At 40.0% G+C, this 16,303-nt stretch overlaps 1 protein-coding gene across 5 annotated transcripts in view; it reads left to right on the top strand.

Moving 5' to 3' along the window:
* The window catches only part of LOC125125270 (uncharacterized), a 239,499-nt gene that overhangs the window by 52,974 nt on the left and 170,222 nt on the right, over positions 1–16,303 (top strand). The window contains exon 2 of one of the 5 annotated variants that reach the window (XM_047776078.1): positions 2,089–2,321. The exons of the other annotated variants lie outside the window; for them this stretch is intronic. The gene's annotated coding sequence lies outside the window, so the exon portion shown is untranslated. The remainder of the gene's footprint in view (positions 1–2,088; positions 2,322–16,303) is intronic. 5 annotated transcript variants of the gene reach the window in all.

Here is a 16,303-nt window from a genome sequence, read left to right on the forward strand (position 1 = left end):
GAAGTTGGGGAAGTGTTCTGGGTGGTAGCATAAGCAGCCAAAAATTAGAGTTCTGCTACTAAGAAAACAAGGAAAGTGGATATCAGAAGACTACCAGCTATATTCCTGGAAAGCTATATTGAAATGTTTTCCTTCTGGCCTTGGAAGCAAAGAGTAGTAAAAAGAACTACTTAACTTGGACAATTATCTTTCCTTGCTTTTCTATGACCTTTGGGTTTGGTATGTTCTCTTTTCCTCTAGGCCTTTGTGGAAAGGTTAAAATGCAGTTGTTTTCTCAGCCCTTCCTCCTCCACTTTTATTTGCTTGCATTTAATACTAACCTGATCACCTTGCAGTAGAAAGATGAAAATTGTTGGAACCTAATGGTGTTTCAATTAAATGGAGCTCCTTCTTTAATGCAATAGGAATGAGGCCTCGTCTTTCTCTCTTTAATATCAACAGTGGCAGTAATTAAACTTGACCTAATCTTTAATACAGTCTCACTTTGCATACAGTTCTTATATGTACACATTTTAACCACAATTTAAATATCACCAGTTTCCTAACAATATGGTTGAAATATCAGTTACAAACTGTAATGACTGAGAAGTTGCATAAATTACAAACCTTGCTGCTAGCTGTTTAGTCCAAAGTCTACGTAAGTGACAGATGCCATCATGATCAATGACCAATCTTGTTGCTTTTTTTTACTGATTGGTGATCGTGCATCTGTTACTCAGTTCACAGACAGCAAAGTGTGTGTTTGTGTTGCCTCCTTGTTTCCAAGTGATAAACACATGTGACATTTTACAAATATGGATAACCAAATAGAGATTGTTCAACAAAAATGAAACTGCAACAAAGAAATGAAAGTAATAATGCTGAAAGTGAAGTTTGAATCAAACATAAAGGGTGTGTAGAGGAAAGAGCTGATTGTGGGAACGTTGGCATTACTGTCTTTTGAAAGACATGCAATCACAGGAACTTGGTGAAAGCAAATTTATTGACTTAAATGGGGAAAGTGGTTGTATGAAAGGATAAAAGCATCCCAGAGGAAGTGACACCAGCAAAAAAAAATCATATAAAAGGAACTCTTGGGGATATTTCATGATACTGAAAATACAAGTGATAAAATATTGGAAGTGGATGCAAACTAGAAAGCTTTGTGACAATTTACCAAGGCATAGAAAAGATGCTAATTTCACATTGTCAGTTATATGATGAGAAGAAGGCAAGCATCACCTAAGCTAATCTTGATAAGTTTTTTTTTACAAATAAGACACATCATTTTCAATGTTTTTAGTACTTTAATAAATACTGAATAAACATCAGTTTTTATCAGTTCCTTATACATTTACAACCAATAGCGAGAGAGTTTTTAATGTTCTGACAAAAACAGAGGTCACAGAACAATTGTAATCTTTTCCACTAAAACAGTTTTGCACAGTCTCAACTTGCATGAACATTTTATGGTCCTGTGCTACAGTGCAAAGTGAGGGTTGCCTGTAATTCACAGAGTTATATTATTTCACATCCACAACTATTTTGCAACTCAGGTAAATATTATCACCCTCACTTCATTCATTCATTCATTATTCATTCATTTATATAAATGAAATGACAGAGATTATGTAGGTTCAAAATTACATAGCTAAATAACTGGCAGGACTTAAACCATGATAATTTCACTTTAAATTCATTGCTCCTCATAGCCCCACTACCATGACACCCACATTCTTTCTAAATAGTCCCATTGATATGTGAGGTATAAACAGGGAAAATGTCCTAAATGTTGAGGCCACCACAAATCTAATGTGTTCCAGGTCACATTCCACTGGTTGGTGGATTAGTTATCATTCTTAGGTTGTGAGCAACAGAAACTAACTCTAACAGGTAGATTGATAGTGTAATGGTCCCAGCAAAGCATGTCTCCCTGTAGCCACTTTTCTTGGGAAGGTTTCTTTGTCACTTCTCCCATTAAGAGATGAAGTCTATTCTCTCACCCCTTAAATCCAGGCTGGTTTAAACTATCTGACCCGTAGAATTCCATGTCAGGGCAGTTGCAACATGTGCTTTTTTTCTCTCTGAACATTTCTCCATCGTTTAAAGAAGCCCAGTGTAGCTCACCGGAGGATGAGATGCCACATGGAGAACTGAGGTGTTCCCCCGATAGCTCCAGCTAGCTTCCGAAGAAGAGGGTGAGTGAGGCGATCTGGGGTCACTCAGCCCCTGGCAGATCTTCCCACTGACTGCAGATGTTTAAATGAGCCCAGCTGATACCACGTGGAGCAGAGACACACCGTCCCAGCTGAGCCCTACCCACATGGCCAATCTGTAGAACTGTGAGTGAATAAATGGTTGTTATTTTAAGCTATTAAGTGTCAGAGTGATTGATATGCAGCAAACAACTAAATTAAGTAGAATGGGGAACTTATTGGGAGGATTTGGGATTGTTTATAGGACTGAAGGGAAAGGTGAAGGATAGAAAGCTTTGTAACAGGAATTGATCAATAGTCTTGCCTGAGTCTCACTTCTGGGGTGAATGCTTTCCAGCTATTGCTCTTGTTCTTATGTTGTTCTGCTAAAGATTCAGAGTCCTGAGGGAGAACATTTGATGGGTCACATGTCCATCCTGTGGATGTATTGATTTATGAGAGGAGAATCTGGCAGAAGGAACTTCCAGTTTCTTCTTAAGCTTTTGTGGTTGGGGAGGCAAACACTTGGACTTATCTCCCCACAATTGTACACAGATCTTCCTCCCAAAGAAATGTAGGTGCTGCCAAGGAGGGGGAATGGGTGATGGACCTTGTCAAAATGAAAGCTGTTCACACGGTCACGTCTCCTCCCTGATGAGGATTTTATTTTATTGATTTATTTATTTTTAGGATTTTAAAATATTTATACAAAGTTTGTTATTTCGTGGCAATTAAATTTGTGGGGGAAAAACTATGCCCATATAACAGGCACATAAGTCAATATATGGGGAGAAATTGCATCTTGGGTTCAGAAGGTTAAAGGTAAAAAGGGCTTTAGAGCTCATATGTCCAAGGTCCTCCTTTTATAAATGAGGAGATGGAACCAAAGGTGATTAAGCCAAAGATACACTGAGTTCATGATAAAGCCAGAACTAGAACCTAGGTCTTCTTCCCCCTGCCCCCAACTCTCCATAGCTTCAGTTGGATTTGGAAAGGGAAAAAATTGACCTGAAGTGTTTTAAATTTGCTTGTTACCTTTCTTTTGGTATTCTCATAGCAAGAACTCTTTGGAAGGCTTCTCTGACTGTGGTGGCATCCTGCTTATCCTCCCTCCCAGCCCCCGTCCTCTCTTCCCCACTACAAAACACTCAGGCCAATACAGGTTTCCTCTGCCATCAGAAAGAAAATCATTCCCATGAAACCTTTTTAAGCTGAAATGGCTTACAGTGAAGAAGCAATGAATTTAGGACACATCTTGCTAATGAATGCATGAAAATAAATTGAGATAAAGCACAGAGGCCCACAGACAGAGTTCAAGACCTCCGAGGTTGATGCTGAGATGCCAAGTGTAGTTCTTGGGAAGGAGCTTGGGGATGCTACTCTCCCTGCTCAAGGTTTGAGCTGCTTCTATAATAGCTTGCTGCAGAACAAAGGCCAAGCACTATTTTCTCTTTCAGCCTTTCTCATAAAGGAGAAAATCCTCTGCAAACTTCTTTTGGTTATTGTCAACAGGTACCGATATAGGTCTTTCATAAGAGTGAAGTGGTGGAAGACCAACTTTTGAAAAGCAGAGCTGTATTTCTCTGACCAGTCCAAACCAGAAAAATCAGATGCGGCTGATGTTTCAAAATCCAAGCCAGCTGGCACTTGAATCAGGGTAACAGTGTCCGGTTGAGACTCAAGCCCTCTTAGAACTTTGGTTTTGGTGGCTACACCACATTGTATTTTCCATTTGTTTTAAATCTCTTGGTTTTTTGAAGGATATTTGCATAAAAACAGCATCTTTGCATTCTTGTCAGATCTTGATGGATACTGTTTTTCTAAAGTCCTAATCCTGTTACTGAGACATGTCCATTAATCTGTACCATGGGGGATTATGGCATATGGGAAGAAACAGCCAATTGGAGAATCTCAAATTATCTGAGCATAGACCTATCAAGGAGAAAAGACCCTAATTATTATTAATGAAAAATGGTGGCAAGAGTTAAAAACAAAGTAATAAATAAGCAAGGGCATAAAAAAAGGAAGGAAAGTTATTATAAATTGAGTTTAAAGAATATTTAGAACTCTTTTCTGGAGGGAAACAAGAAACAGTAGTCGCCTCTGGGAAGAGGGAAGGAGGGCTAGAGATTGGGGTAGGAGGTAGACCTCAATTTTGAAGACTTTACCTATTGAAAAATAACTGAATGAAAACAACAAAACACGTATGAACTGCTGCAAACAGTTCCTTTACCAGAAGCAAGTGTTTTATTTTGAGAACTTTCATTGTGTTTTTTCATGCTTCAAAGCACATTTGGGGGAAGAAATTATAAAGACATCTCCCTTAGCATTAGTCTCTGGACTTTTTAAGTAATTTGGGGTTTTCTTTGGCTAAAATTTCGGTTGTTTTTATCCTTAAGATTTTTTTTCCTTTTTCACTCATATCTTATTTCAGTATTTTCTAACCTGGTATTAATCGCCTTTTGTCATGCTAGAGACTCTCTGCCTAGTAAATAATATTCAATTTTCCATCTTTGTAGCCTTCTTGCACAATATTTGAAATTTTAAAAACAGCTCCCACTCTCCCCCCTTATTTTCGTCACATCTCTCTTATCCCCTTAAAATGTGGTCATTATATTTAATGGACCAATTTTGCTCACCCTAAAAGTAGATTATGTTGTCTTTTGTTGGCTATTTCAATGTGTGTAATGCATTAAATCAGGGTTTGTGACTACGGGTTTCACATTGGCATATATGGAGATAGCAGTTCGCAGCAGCAGTTTAATGGAGATTTTTCCATTTTGAAAGACATGATTTTTGATGTTTCTGCCATCATTTTGCCTCCTCTGGAAATAATACCAGGGTTGCCGTTATTCGTGATAGGAGAGAGACTGCAGAAAGAAAGGATGTTGGCTTCAAGGTAAAGGTTTTGGCAGATCCAGTGCCATCTCATTGGTTACAAAGCCTTTCTGGAAAGCGTGCAATTATTCAGCTTGCACAGCACAATTAAGTAAACAATTCGTTTAGTCTCTCTATTGATACTCCATTGCAGAGGGACTGGGGTGGCTCTGGAGATTGGAAATGAGAGCCGTAGCCTTTTCCCTCGACGTAGGTGGTTTGGATCTGTTTGTCAGGGTAGTGACCGCACAGTGTCTCCATCTGATGGCTGTGCAGCGACCCAGGTGAAACAGATTGGTGGTTTCAGGCCCGTGGAGAGGTGGTTCCATCTCAACATCCAGGATCCCAGCTGGCAGAAATATGCGAGGATTATACTGACATGATTCTATTCAGCTTGTGCTTTAGTGAAATTCATATCATGAAAATCCTACTTGCAATAAAGTGAACTTCAGAATATCTTCATAAAGCTCCAGTGGAGGTCTCCGCCTTCCACCTTTGTCTGATGATTAGCACACTTGGCCTGTTTACTTTGGCCTTAAGAGTCTTTATGTTTGTAATTTTTATTTTTATTTATTTATTTTTTTGTCTTTTCTAGGGCCGCACCTGCGGCATATGGAGGTTCCCAGGCTAGGGGTCTAGTCGGAGCTGTAGCTGCTGGCCTCCACCACAGCCACAGCAATGTGGGATCTGAACTGTGTCTGCAACCTACACCGCTGCTCATGGCAACACTGGATCCTTAACCCACTGAGCGAGGCCAGGGATCGAACCCGCAACCTCACTGGTTCCTAGTCGGATTCGTTAACCATTGAGCCACAACAGAAACTCCTTTAAGAGTCTTTAGTGTCATAAGATTTCTCCCAGCTCCCTCCCATGTTTGTGAATGTTGCGAATAATCTGTCTACTCATAAATGGCCTTAAAAACACAGTCCTTGGGTACAGGATTCTCTTTTCACTTTGTATTAAATCATGGTAGTTTTAGGCTGAACGAGGCTTCTTGTAAAGAAACAGATGTGCTTATAAACTATAAAGATGTGCTTATAAAGTACCATTCAGACCTAAGATATTTTTTAACCTAGGCCTGGGGGGGCTGTGTTGCTTGACCCACTGGTCTTGCCCATTTTCATTTTCTTATCCTAGCATTTAACAACCTTCTCCTACACCTACACACACACACACACACACACACACACACACACACACACACAGATTTACTAGTTCTTTATCTGGAGAGAGGAATCCAGATCTGCACCTCAGATAGATAAGCTTTTACCGAATGTATTACTTATAAAAAGAATATATATGTGCAAAATCCTAGGGTGCCACAGTTGCCAATGACGAGTGCATAACCCTGCGTTATTATGGAAAGTTATCATTTGCCTAAAGGTTTTGAGAACAATATGTGTTGCAGCATTAGCATGTAAATAAATTTTAACAAAAGCAGTTAATAAAATCCACTCTAGAGCTTGGAAGGAGAGAATGGGCCCAAGCACGGGAAAGTCTAGATCCTTCTTTTCCGCCAACTCATTCACCCCTAACATTCTGTTGTGGTCTAAGTATTTTCCCCCCAAATTGTGTGCCTCCTGGTGTGGACACCAGCTGAACCTGAGATTCCTGGAATTTTGATTGGTCAACGTCAGGCACCATCTTTCAGGTGAAACATGCCCCGCCCCCACCCCCCACCGGTGCAACAGGTGGAACTGATGAAAGAGCCACAGGTGAGTTCATTATCACAGCGGCAGTTGTCATGTGCCTCTGCCACTTACGAAGAATTGTCTTTTCCAGGCAGAGCTGTTAAGGTGGTGCCTCTAGAGGGTGGCTTGTGATTGGCCACTTGAGGAGACTCCTTTCCTGGAAACCACGTTCTGTCTTGTGTTCTGGAGTAGGACAGGCTGCCAGTGGGGGTGGGGATGGGTTGGTTGGAGGGGCTGAGCGATGGGGGTAGGGGTGGGTATAGCCTTTGAATAGAAAGTTATTATTAAGTAAATAATAAATGCATACCTCTGTGAAAGAGAGTTGTAGCTACTTTAGCTGGTTGTAGCTAGTGTTAGTATTTATTTCTTATATTAAAAACAATCATGGACTCATACTTTCTTTTGGGTCCCTGTGAGTAGCAGATCACTGTGATGAAAACATAAAATGCCTTTGCTTACTTGGCAAGGAAATAGGACACATTGGAGAAAGGATCTCCCTTTCACTTTTATGCCTAGCCTGACGGGGTTGGAGGCCCACGAATCTGTTGGCTGTGGACTGAGTCCTTATACACAGGTCCTGAGACAGTGCGGGGACATGGTGGGGTTGAATGTGTTTATGACATGGTAAAACGCCAGGGGTTGCCTTGTTTCATTACTTGATTAAGGTTTATTCTTTAAACTGCAAAGTATCACTTAAATAAAAAACTGAATCAGAAAAGAGTGAAGTTGGATATTTCTGTTGACAAGAAAATTATCAAAACCGCTCTCTGATAAATTCGTCTGTAAATTACAGAAGCTCAGTAGGATGTTTTTCCCACTCCTTTGGCGAAGGCTCTGATGATTCCTTTGCAGATTATTTGAAAAGAATCTTATGGGAGGTTATAGAACCGATTCACTGGCTTGCAGGAAGAGTGATTTGACTTTTATCTCCTGCGGTTGGCAATAAATGCTTTTATTTAGTTTAGAGGAGACTTTATAACGTCCTCTCTTCCATGACTCATAACTTTCTGAGCGGTCACATTGTGTTTTACAATGACGGTTGTTTGGAGGAAAGTGTTATCTAAATGGAGCTCACCATTTTGAGTGTGAGAACATGAAATAAAGAGAAGCAACTCATCTTTCCAGACTTCAAATTTGCAATGTGCCCGGGCCCAAAGAAGCAGCTTTACTGTTGAGAGAAAAGAAATTTGGTGGCTGACCTAAAACAAAATTAATTCTGGCTTTAAAGTTTTCAAACTGACATTTTCAACTTGCAGAAGGTATCCATAATTTTAGGAAGAGTAAGTAGCTTTAGGCTAGATTGTTTTCTCTGTTGGTGGGTGTAAATGTGTATGAAAGCTATTTGTTTCTCATGTAAAATTGGATCTGTTGACATAAACATTTTTTTTTTTTAAAGCTTGGAGATGCATGAAAGACTTCGCTCAAAGTTGTCTTTTCCTGAGAACTTGAATTTCGTCAAACATGTTACTGTGAGATGAGTAACAATTTGAAATAGTTTGCATAGATTTCTCTCTGAATTTGTAGCAGAATGGGTTTGTAAAGGAGCGGTAAAAGTGTCAGTGGATTGGAGAGTGGGATGCAAGTCCTCTGGGGTTGAAGTGTTGTTGGGAAGGGAATACTAGAGCTAAAATCATAGCCTCTTGCATTTATCATCTCTCTTTTCCTTTGTTACCTCTTGCTGAATTCATAATCTGTTCCTTTTTTTTTTCATGTTGGAAAAGAACCAGAATTGGAATACTAGAAAAATGTAGAAAAGATTACAAAATTAGATTGTTGGACTTAGGAAATTGAAATGTTACAAGTTTTCACATAGATTTCATTACCATTTATAGCCTAGTAAAGTCAAGGAGGTAGAACATTAAGGCCGTGTAGGCTCCAAAATTTGTTCATTTTCAACAGCGTACTTTGGGGTTAAAAATTGCAGCTTTCTCTCTCTCCTTTCTACCTCTCTCCCCCTGTTCTTTCCTCCCTCCCTTCCATCCTTCCTTCCTTTTCTTCAGTCACACTTAGAGCTCTGCAGTTTAGTGTCCCATAGCATGTTTAAACAGGCTTTCTGCAAAAATCAATGCAAAATTTGACCTGCCCCACCCCCAGTTTGCATTCAAATGCTATTCCTCTTCCACCAAGGATTGGAGGAGGGAGGAAGGTAAATTATGAATACCTGGCTATTAAGTACATGTAGTCCTTGTACCCATTTGTCATATAGCTTCATCCGTATTTGGTCCAATCAAATCAGAAGAATTGGATTCTAGCCTTGCTTCTGCCTTTCACTGCCTGTTAACTTGGTCCTACTCTGAAACTTCTCTGAGTCATGCTTTTCTCATCTGATAAAATGGTTGGAATAGATGAGCAATAAAGACCTTTTCTGCATTTTGTGCATATTTTAACTTCTCAGTCCACTTTCTGGAGGCATTGTAGTTTGTCTCCTATCTGATTTTCCAGTTAGTGGAGAATTTTGCCTGTGGCCAACAGGATAAACAGAAGTGAGAATTGAGGTCTTCACAATTTTTCTCAAGACACATGGGAAGCTGTATTCTCAAAGCCAAAGAGATGGGTCACGTCAAAGTACACTGCTCTCCACGTTGTTAATCCAGACACACAGAAATTGTCCACACAGAAGTCATCTTTCTCCCTCTCTCGCTCTCTCTCTTTCTCATTCTCTCCCCACCTCTTTCTCATCACCTCTATCTGATCTCACTGGTGACTTTTACTTCCCAAATGTTTCTTGCCTCTAATTTCTTTTTCCATTAACAATGCCCCAGATCAAGCCACCATCCTCTCCGACTTAAATTTCTACAGCAGCTTCATAACTGATCTCTGCTGCCACCCCTGCCTTGTGCTTTTCCCACACAATAGCTGGTATGGTCTCATTTTATTCCATCCTCCACATCATCTATGTGTTCCAGAGATGGCTTTCCTTTGATTCCTGCAGCATGCCGGGCTCTTCTTCTTCTCAGGAAACAAACTCTACCCTCAACCTGGAAAACTCCTTCTCCCACTTTTCACATACCTAGAACCTTCTTTTCCATCATGTTTCAGCTTAAATATCATCTCCTTAGAGAGATCTCCCCTGACTAAGTTGTTCTCTATTGCTCTCCCTCTATCATTTCCCCCTCTTTCTGTTTTGGCAGATATTTCAGGTTGTGAAGTATTTTATTTGCTTGTGTAATAGATCTTTACAGAAATTTAGGTGTGCAAAAATGGAATATTAGTTCTCTATAATCGAATCTAAGCCAACTCCTAAGTCCCCGTTTTGATTGATGGAAGTGAGGAGAGGGAAAGTCTTCGATTCAAGATAAATTCTGGTAATCGTGTATTTTCTCAGTTTGTTTTTGGTAAATGCTCTTCCAGTTAAGAATGTGTTCCTTTCACTCCTCTTTTTCCTCTCCCTTGAAGCACTTAAAATTCTGGAGAAGCTTACGAGTTTTCTTAGCATCAGGGACAAGGTGCCTAGTTTGTGTCATTTACTGTTGATTGTCCCTACTTGGTGTCTGTTGAGTTTTCAAGGGAATTGATAAATGATACCACTCTTACTCTCCCAAATTCTGATCAACTGAGCTATAAGACAGAAGAGGAAGTCATATGGGGCTCGAAATAGCACTATTGTTATTAAAGCTGATGTTAGGGAATGTGTTTTATTTTGGTGGGCAAGCGCATTTGCTCATCAACGCTCTAGCTGCAGGAAACATTCTTTAAATAGTCTGCAACAGTAAGTGCTGAAGTGCCCAGATTCCTTACCCGCAGAAACAGTGGTAAACGTTTGTTGTTTTAAGCTGCTAAGTTTTGGGGTCATTTGTTATACTATAGTAAATTAACTAATACAGTTTCTGTGTGAAGTAGAGATAACAGAATGTATCCTATCCAGCTCCTAGTAGTTTATTAATATTTATGAGTGGTAGACAACCAAAATACTTGCTAAATTTTTCTAGAAATTAAAATTTTCATGTTACTTTAAAGAAAAATGAGATCTTTGGGGGAGAAGGCAGACAACTGTAGAGAGGTACTTATTTGTCTTTCATCTGAGCTTATTGTTGAATAGAAGTGCCCTTGTTAATTAATTGCTACTTCTAAAATGAGGAGGGGTTGGGGGGATATAAACAACTATAGCACATTATGTTAGGCAGACAATTGAAAATGATACCTGCAAGAGAAAATCACATTGAAATGTAGGCTAGAAAATCTGGTAGGAGAATAGAGTTTAGCTAGTCCAGAGGGATCTAGGCTTCTGATGAATATAAATTATAGTTCAGAGATTGTCTTTTTTTTTTTTTTTGGCTTTTTAGGGCCACACCCTCTGCATATGGAGGTTCCCAGGCTAAGGGTTGAATCGGAGCTATAGCCCCGGCTTATGCCACAGCCACAGCAATGCAGGATCTGAGCGGCGTCTGCAGCCTACACCGCAGCTCACTGGCAACGCCGGATCCTTAACCCACTGAGTGAGGCCAGGGATCCGAACCTGAATCTTCATGGTTCCTAGTCAGATTCGTGTCTGCTGCACCACCAGGGGAACTCCAGCAATTGTCTTTAAAAATATTACTTGCGGAGTTCCCGTCGTGGCGCAGGGGACACGAATTTGGCTAGGAACCATGAGGTTGCTGGTTCGATCATTTGCCTCGCTCAGTGGGTTAGGGATCTGGCGTTGCCGTGAGTTGTGGCGTGGGTCGCAAGCACGGCTCAGATCTGGCATTGCTGTGGCTCTGGTGTAGGCTGGCTGCAATAGCTCTGATTGGACTCCTAGCCTGGGAACCTCCATATGCCACAGGTGCGGCCCTAAAAAGACAAAAACGAACAAACAAAACCACTTATGACAAATTTCTACTGTTGCCATGTATTTGCAGTATTAATGCAAAATATTTTCATCGTGCCTTTTTTCCTTTCTGGAGGAGCCAAGAGGATCTTGATATCATGGTGTGTTGACCTCTTGAGGTGAGATGGAAATACATCGTGGTTGGGAGCATAAATAAGCCCTGGAATCAGATTGGCAGGTTCAAATCTGGGCTCCTCTATTACACTTACTAGTCGTATGACCTGTGGCACATTGTTTAGCATCTCAACTTAAAATTATAATAATACCTAATGGGAGGAATAGATATTCATATAAGGATTTACCACAGTATCTGTCATATAATTACATGGTAGCTGTCATTGATTATTTTTATTATTATTATAAGTACTGAACCCTGTGTCTGGCATGTAAGTAGGCATGCAACTAATATTGTTTCTTTTCCCTTCTTTTTCCCCCTACTTCCCAAAATCTAGCTCATATTATTTTCTGAATTCTATGTATTGGTTAGCTATTCTCCCAATTCAAGAAACATTTTTTGGGGGGGCCATGCCTATGACATGCAGAAATTCCTGAACCATGGGTCGAATCTGTGTCATGGCAGTGACCCAAACTACAGTAGTGATAACTCAGGATCCTTAAACTGCTGAGCCATCAGGGAACTCAGAAACGTTTGATGCAGAAAAATTTGAGACTACACTGCTTAAGGCCGCATTTCTCCTCTTACTCCTGAAGGTTTTAATGTTAGTGAAGCCTTCTGAGATCTTTGAATATAAAACTGCTGTCAGCAGCTTGAAATCACTATTGTAACAGAAGATTTTTTTCTTTACACTCAGAAATTAATAGCCAGCTGAGTTAAGAGGAGAGATTTTTATCATCTAGTTTTTCTGGATATGTAGGACCAAGTGCCAGTTTTTTGTATTCTCTGTGAGCACCAAATTAGCTAGAAGGACTGTAATTGTCTGAAATTGTAGGAGAAAGATGAGTAAACTTGGTGCTGTATCAATAGGATGGAGTATGGTAGGAAAATTATAGAAAAAAATGAGCAATGAGGAGATTGTTTTAGACAAAATGCACAGGAGGTAACCTACATTGAAATAATTGTTAATTTATCCTATTAAATAAAACTTTACTTTCAGTTAAACTAAAATTAACATTGAGGTTATTAATAAACTCTCAAAATAATTCTGCCTTTGTAAGTGTTGAAAGGAGTAATTTTTTTATCCCTATCACCAGCTCAATGTCAGTGATTGAATTGAATTCATTACTTAGTTTCTAGGAAGGAATTAAGTATACCAAACACAAATAAACTGGGGTATTGCCAAGAAATTGAGAATTTTACAAAATTCTACAAGATCAAGTTTTCATGATATGTAAAGAAAGGGGGGGTTGTTTAGGATATTTAGCAGTGGAGAAAAAAGAGCTTAAATGTGAAATAAACCTAATTTAAGGAAATAGCACCTGGAAAATAGAACCCTTCAAATTCGATATTTGATTCAAGCTCCTTCAATTTTTCCTTAGTATGGAGGTAATTTAGTTCATTTATTCTTTATTAAAATCTTATCAGTGGTCAGGTTCAGGTGCCCAAGGATTATCCCTAAACAGAACCACTGGAGGTTCACTTCTCTGCTCATTCATTCATTTGTTCTTTTGATTCATTCATTCCACAAGTACTAGGGAGTACCTACTATCTGCTAAGGCCTGTATTAAGCCCTGGGATATAATGATGAACCAAACAGGTCTGGGTTTTGGGAAATGCTGTCTTTTATATGCAACTCCATCCCTTTCAATTCTCCATGTTTGCAACAGACACATTTTTCAGCTTAGGAAATCAGACGGTATGTGGAGCCAGCTGTTTGCCAAAGGGAACCTCTTTAACATTCATGACCCACCATTTTGGGGGAAATAGATGAAAATGTTGAATATATGGTTGAATTGGATTCTTCGAAAAACACTCCAACAAATATAACTGATCTGAAAGAGATGATCTGCCTTTTTTTAGAACTGCATACTTTTATAAAGTTAAAATGCCCATCAAAAGTATATTAGTGGGTTGCAAAATATTAATACATGCAAGGAAATGTAAGCACACTGTACTTTTAATTTTTCAGTGGCCCCGGGGCACCATTATCTGCTCTTTTCTGGGAAATCACTCATCATGTAGCTATTGGGAAGGGGAGCACTTTGGCCTCCTTTCTGGGAGCAATCCAATGCAGTATGGATATTAATTAAATTTATTAAACAAATAACACAGCGACTCAGGGAAGCAGGGGTCCATCTGCCAGTTCTGCAGACAGATCTCTGCAGAGACGCGAGCTGAATGGTAGTTAAAGCGAAGTTGCCGAGCTCAGCAGATGGGCTCTTGTCTCCAGTGGGGGAGATTTGGTGGCGGTCCAACAACTCTTTTCCCCCTCCAGGTTTTTGTTCCTTGCAACTGTGATTGAAGAAGCCCTTCTCTGTCTTTTCCCAGCCTTGTGCCTCTCTCGCCCATCCCACCCCCTTTGTTTATGTGAGCAATGTTTAAATCTGAGTGATTTGTTAGAAAGGCAAGTCCCGGCTGATCTCATTTTGTGTATGTGCTGTAAAGCTCAAGCAGAAAATAATTAGGAAAATGTAATCCCATTGACTTTACACCCCACTTGTGTACATTACAGCAGCTCAGCCTCGTGCCCTAGAATAAAGTCTCTGAACAGATTTGAATTTAGTCAGGATCCCCATTCTCTGCATTTGGAAGTTCAGATTATTCTGAGGTTTAGATGCTTATTATTATTCTTGAAACTGTTCCATAGATTACTTCTAGAAACTATATGCCTTTTAAATAATGCAATTTAAGGATTCTCGTTTAGTCCTGCCCCCCTCCCCCGACCCACCAGTGTCTTCATATTTTGTTGGCAAGTGTCTAGGTGCCTTAAATCCGTGTCTCCACTTGCCATCTGGGATGAGATGCCATTGACAGTGTTAGATCAGCACATTTGTGATCTGCTGTATCTTTCAGAAACCCAGTTTCCCACCTCCCGACCCACCTCTCCCATTAAAAAGGTAGTCAATTTGAAACATTTCTGTAAGGAAGCACCGTTTTGCTTTCAGTTGATTATCACTTCCTAGCATTTGGTATCATTTTTGACAAAAGTCCACTTGGACAGAATTCACTGCTAGGGTGTTAGATTAATGCAAATCACCCCCCATTCCTTATCACTGTCTGAGCCTTTCTGAATATTGTTTTGTAGATGGCTCTCTCTCGTCTCTGGCTATGTCCCCCCCACCTAGTATCAGTGCCTTTCACTGGGGAAGGAGTTGGGGTTGGGGTTGGGGGGAAACACACAAGCCCACTAGGCAGATTGTGTGCTCCGGTTATGGCAAACTTTTGGACTAAATAGATGCCACCTTGGGCTGAGTCCTGAACTGTCCTTGCCTTGGAGAGACAGGTCTGGTTCCAGTCAACCTGCCAGTGGGACATATTTACAGAGGTAAAGGCACCTCTGTGGAATAGAAACTCCTCTGATCGGAGTGTGTTCCCTCCCTCCCAACTAAACCCTCAGTTCTCTGCCAGCAGAGATCTCAGCTGGTTATAGAGCCAAAAGAGAAGAGCGGATGAATCTGGGATTATGGTTATCCCCAGGTTTACTGTCTTTTATGGGAATGTAAGGGTGAAACCCTTAATCCAGTTTGCAAGAACCATCAAATGAATCTACTTACCTTTTGCACAAAGAAGTCTTAGCTGGCTGGGGTCACTATCCAACCAAGATAATCAGTTCATTTCTATTGCACATGAAGGTGTTTGGCCAAGTCCATCCTTGACATTGATATTGGTCTGAATTTGTGCCTTTTGAACCCATCTTTGACACCTGATTCTCATTGGATTTAACCAGGAGATGCATTATGTTAGCTGCCCCTCACTGAGGTTCTAACTTCCCCAGGCCATGCTAATATTAACAATATGAAGGCTTCCGTTTGCAAATTGTTGGGATTAGGTGGAGATTTTTGTTTTTCATTAGAGCCCTGACAAGGATTATTGTGAACTTTAAGAGTTATCGTTACAGCCTAGGCCTTTATGGAATTTAAAAAGGTTCAGCCCAAAAGATGGTCGTGAAGTAGCTGGTGAAAAATGTTTGTTTACCAGTGAATCGTAGGTGAACTGCCAATTTATTTCTCTAATTTGTTGGAAGTCAAAATTGGCTGGGGGCAGGGGAAAGACTACATTTTGAATTCATAGGCTATTTACCAGTGTCTGTTCTGCCTCTCCTACCATCCTAGTGTACCTGGGCTAATTTTGTTCTCTGATTTAAATCTCAATCTAGCTGCTCTGGCATCTCAATTTAAGGGAAGATTGGACGTTGTTTTTCAAAGGGAATTGCAAGTGTTTTACTCTTGTCTGAAAACAGATTGTGGCTTCTTTCCCAAGGAGAAGCTTAGAAATTACATATAAATCTCAGGGTTTCATTCTTAGCAAAATGTTTTCAACCTTCTTGTCCACACATTAGTATAAATGAATAAAACACAGAAAAAGCCGGAAAACACCCTGGCAGACAGTGTGCGAATATTTCTGATCTGTTTCCTGAGCCTCCCCTCCTACTGAACACATTTTGTTTACTCTGTGGCTTCTAATTGCTTTATTGCAGATTTTGTAGGCAGCATGACAGTTTGGGGCTAAATGTATGAAAGAGCTTTTGATTGGGACCAAAGTTAACATTCATCTGTAAGGAACTGGAAAGTAGCTTTATAAATAACAATTTATTTTAAAATTATCTGATAAGGACAGGCATTTTTCAGATATTTTT

The sequence above is a fragment of the Phacochoerus africanus genome, chromosome 4 (genome assembly GCF_016906955.1).
Source record: "Phacochoerus africanus isolate WHEZ1 chromosome 4, ROS_Pafr_v1, whole genome shotgun sequence".
Classification (NCBI taxonomy): Eukaryota; Metazoa; Chordata; class Mammalia; order Artiodactyla; family Suidae; genus Phacochoerus; species Phacochoerus africanus.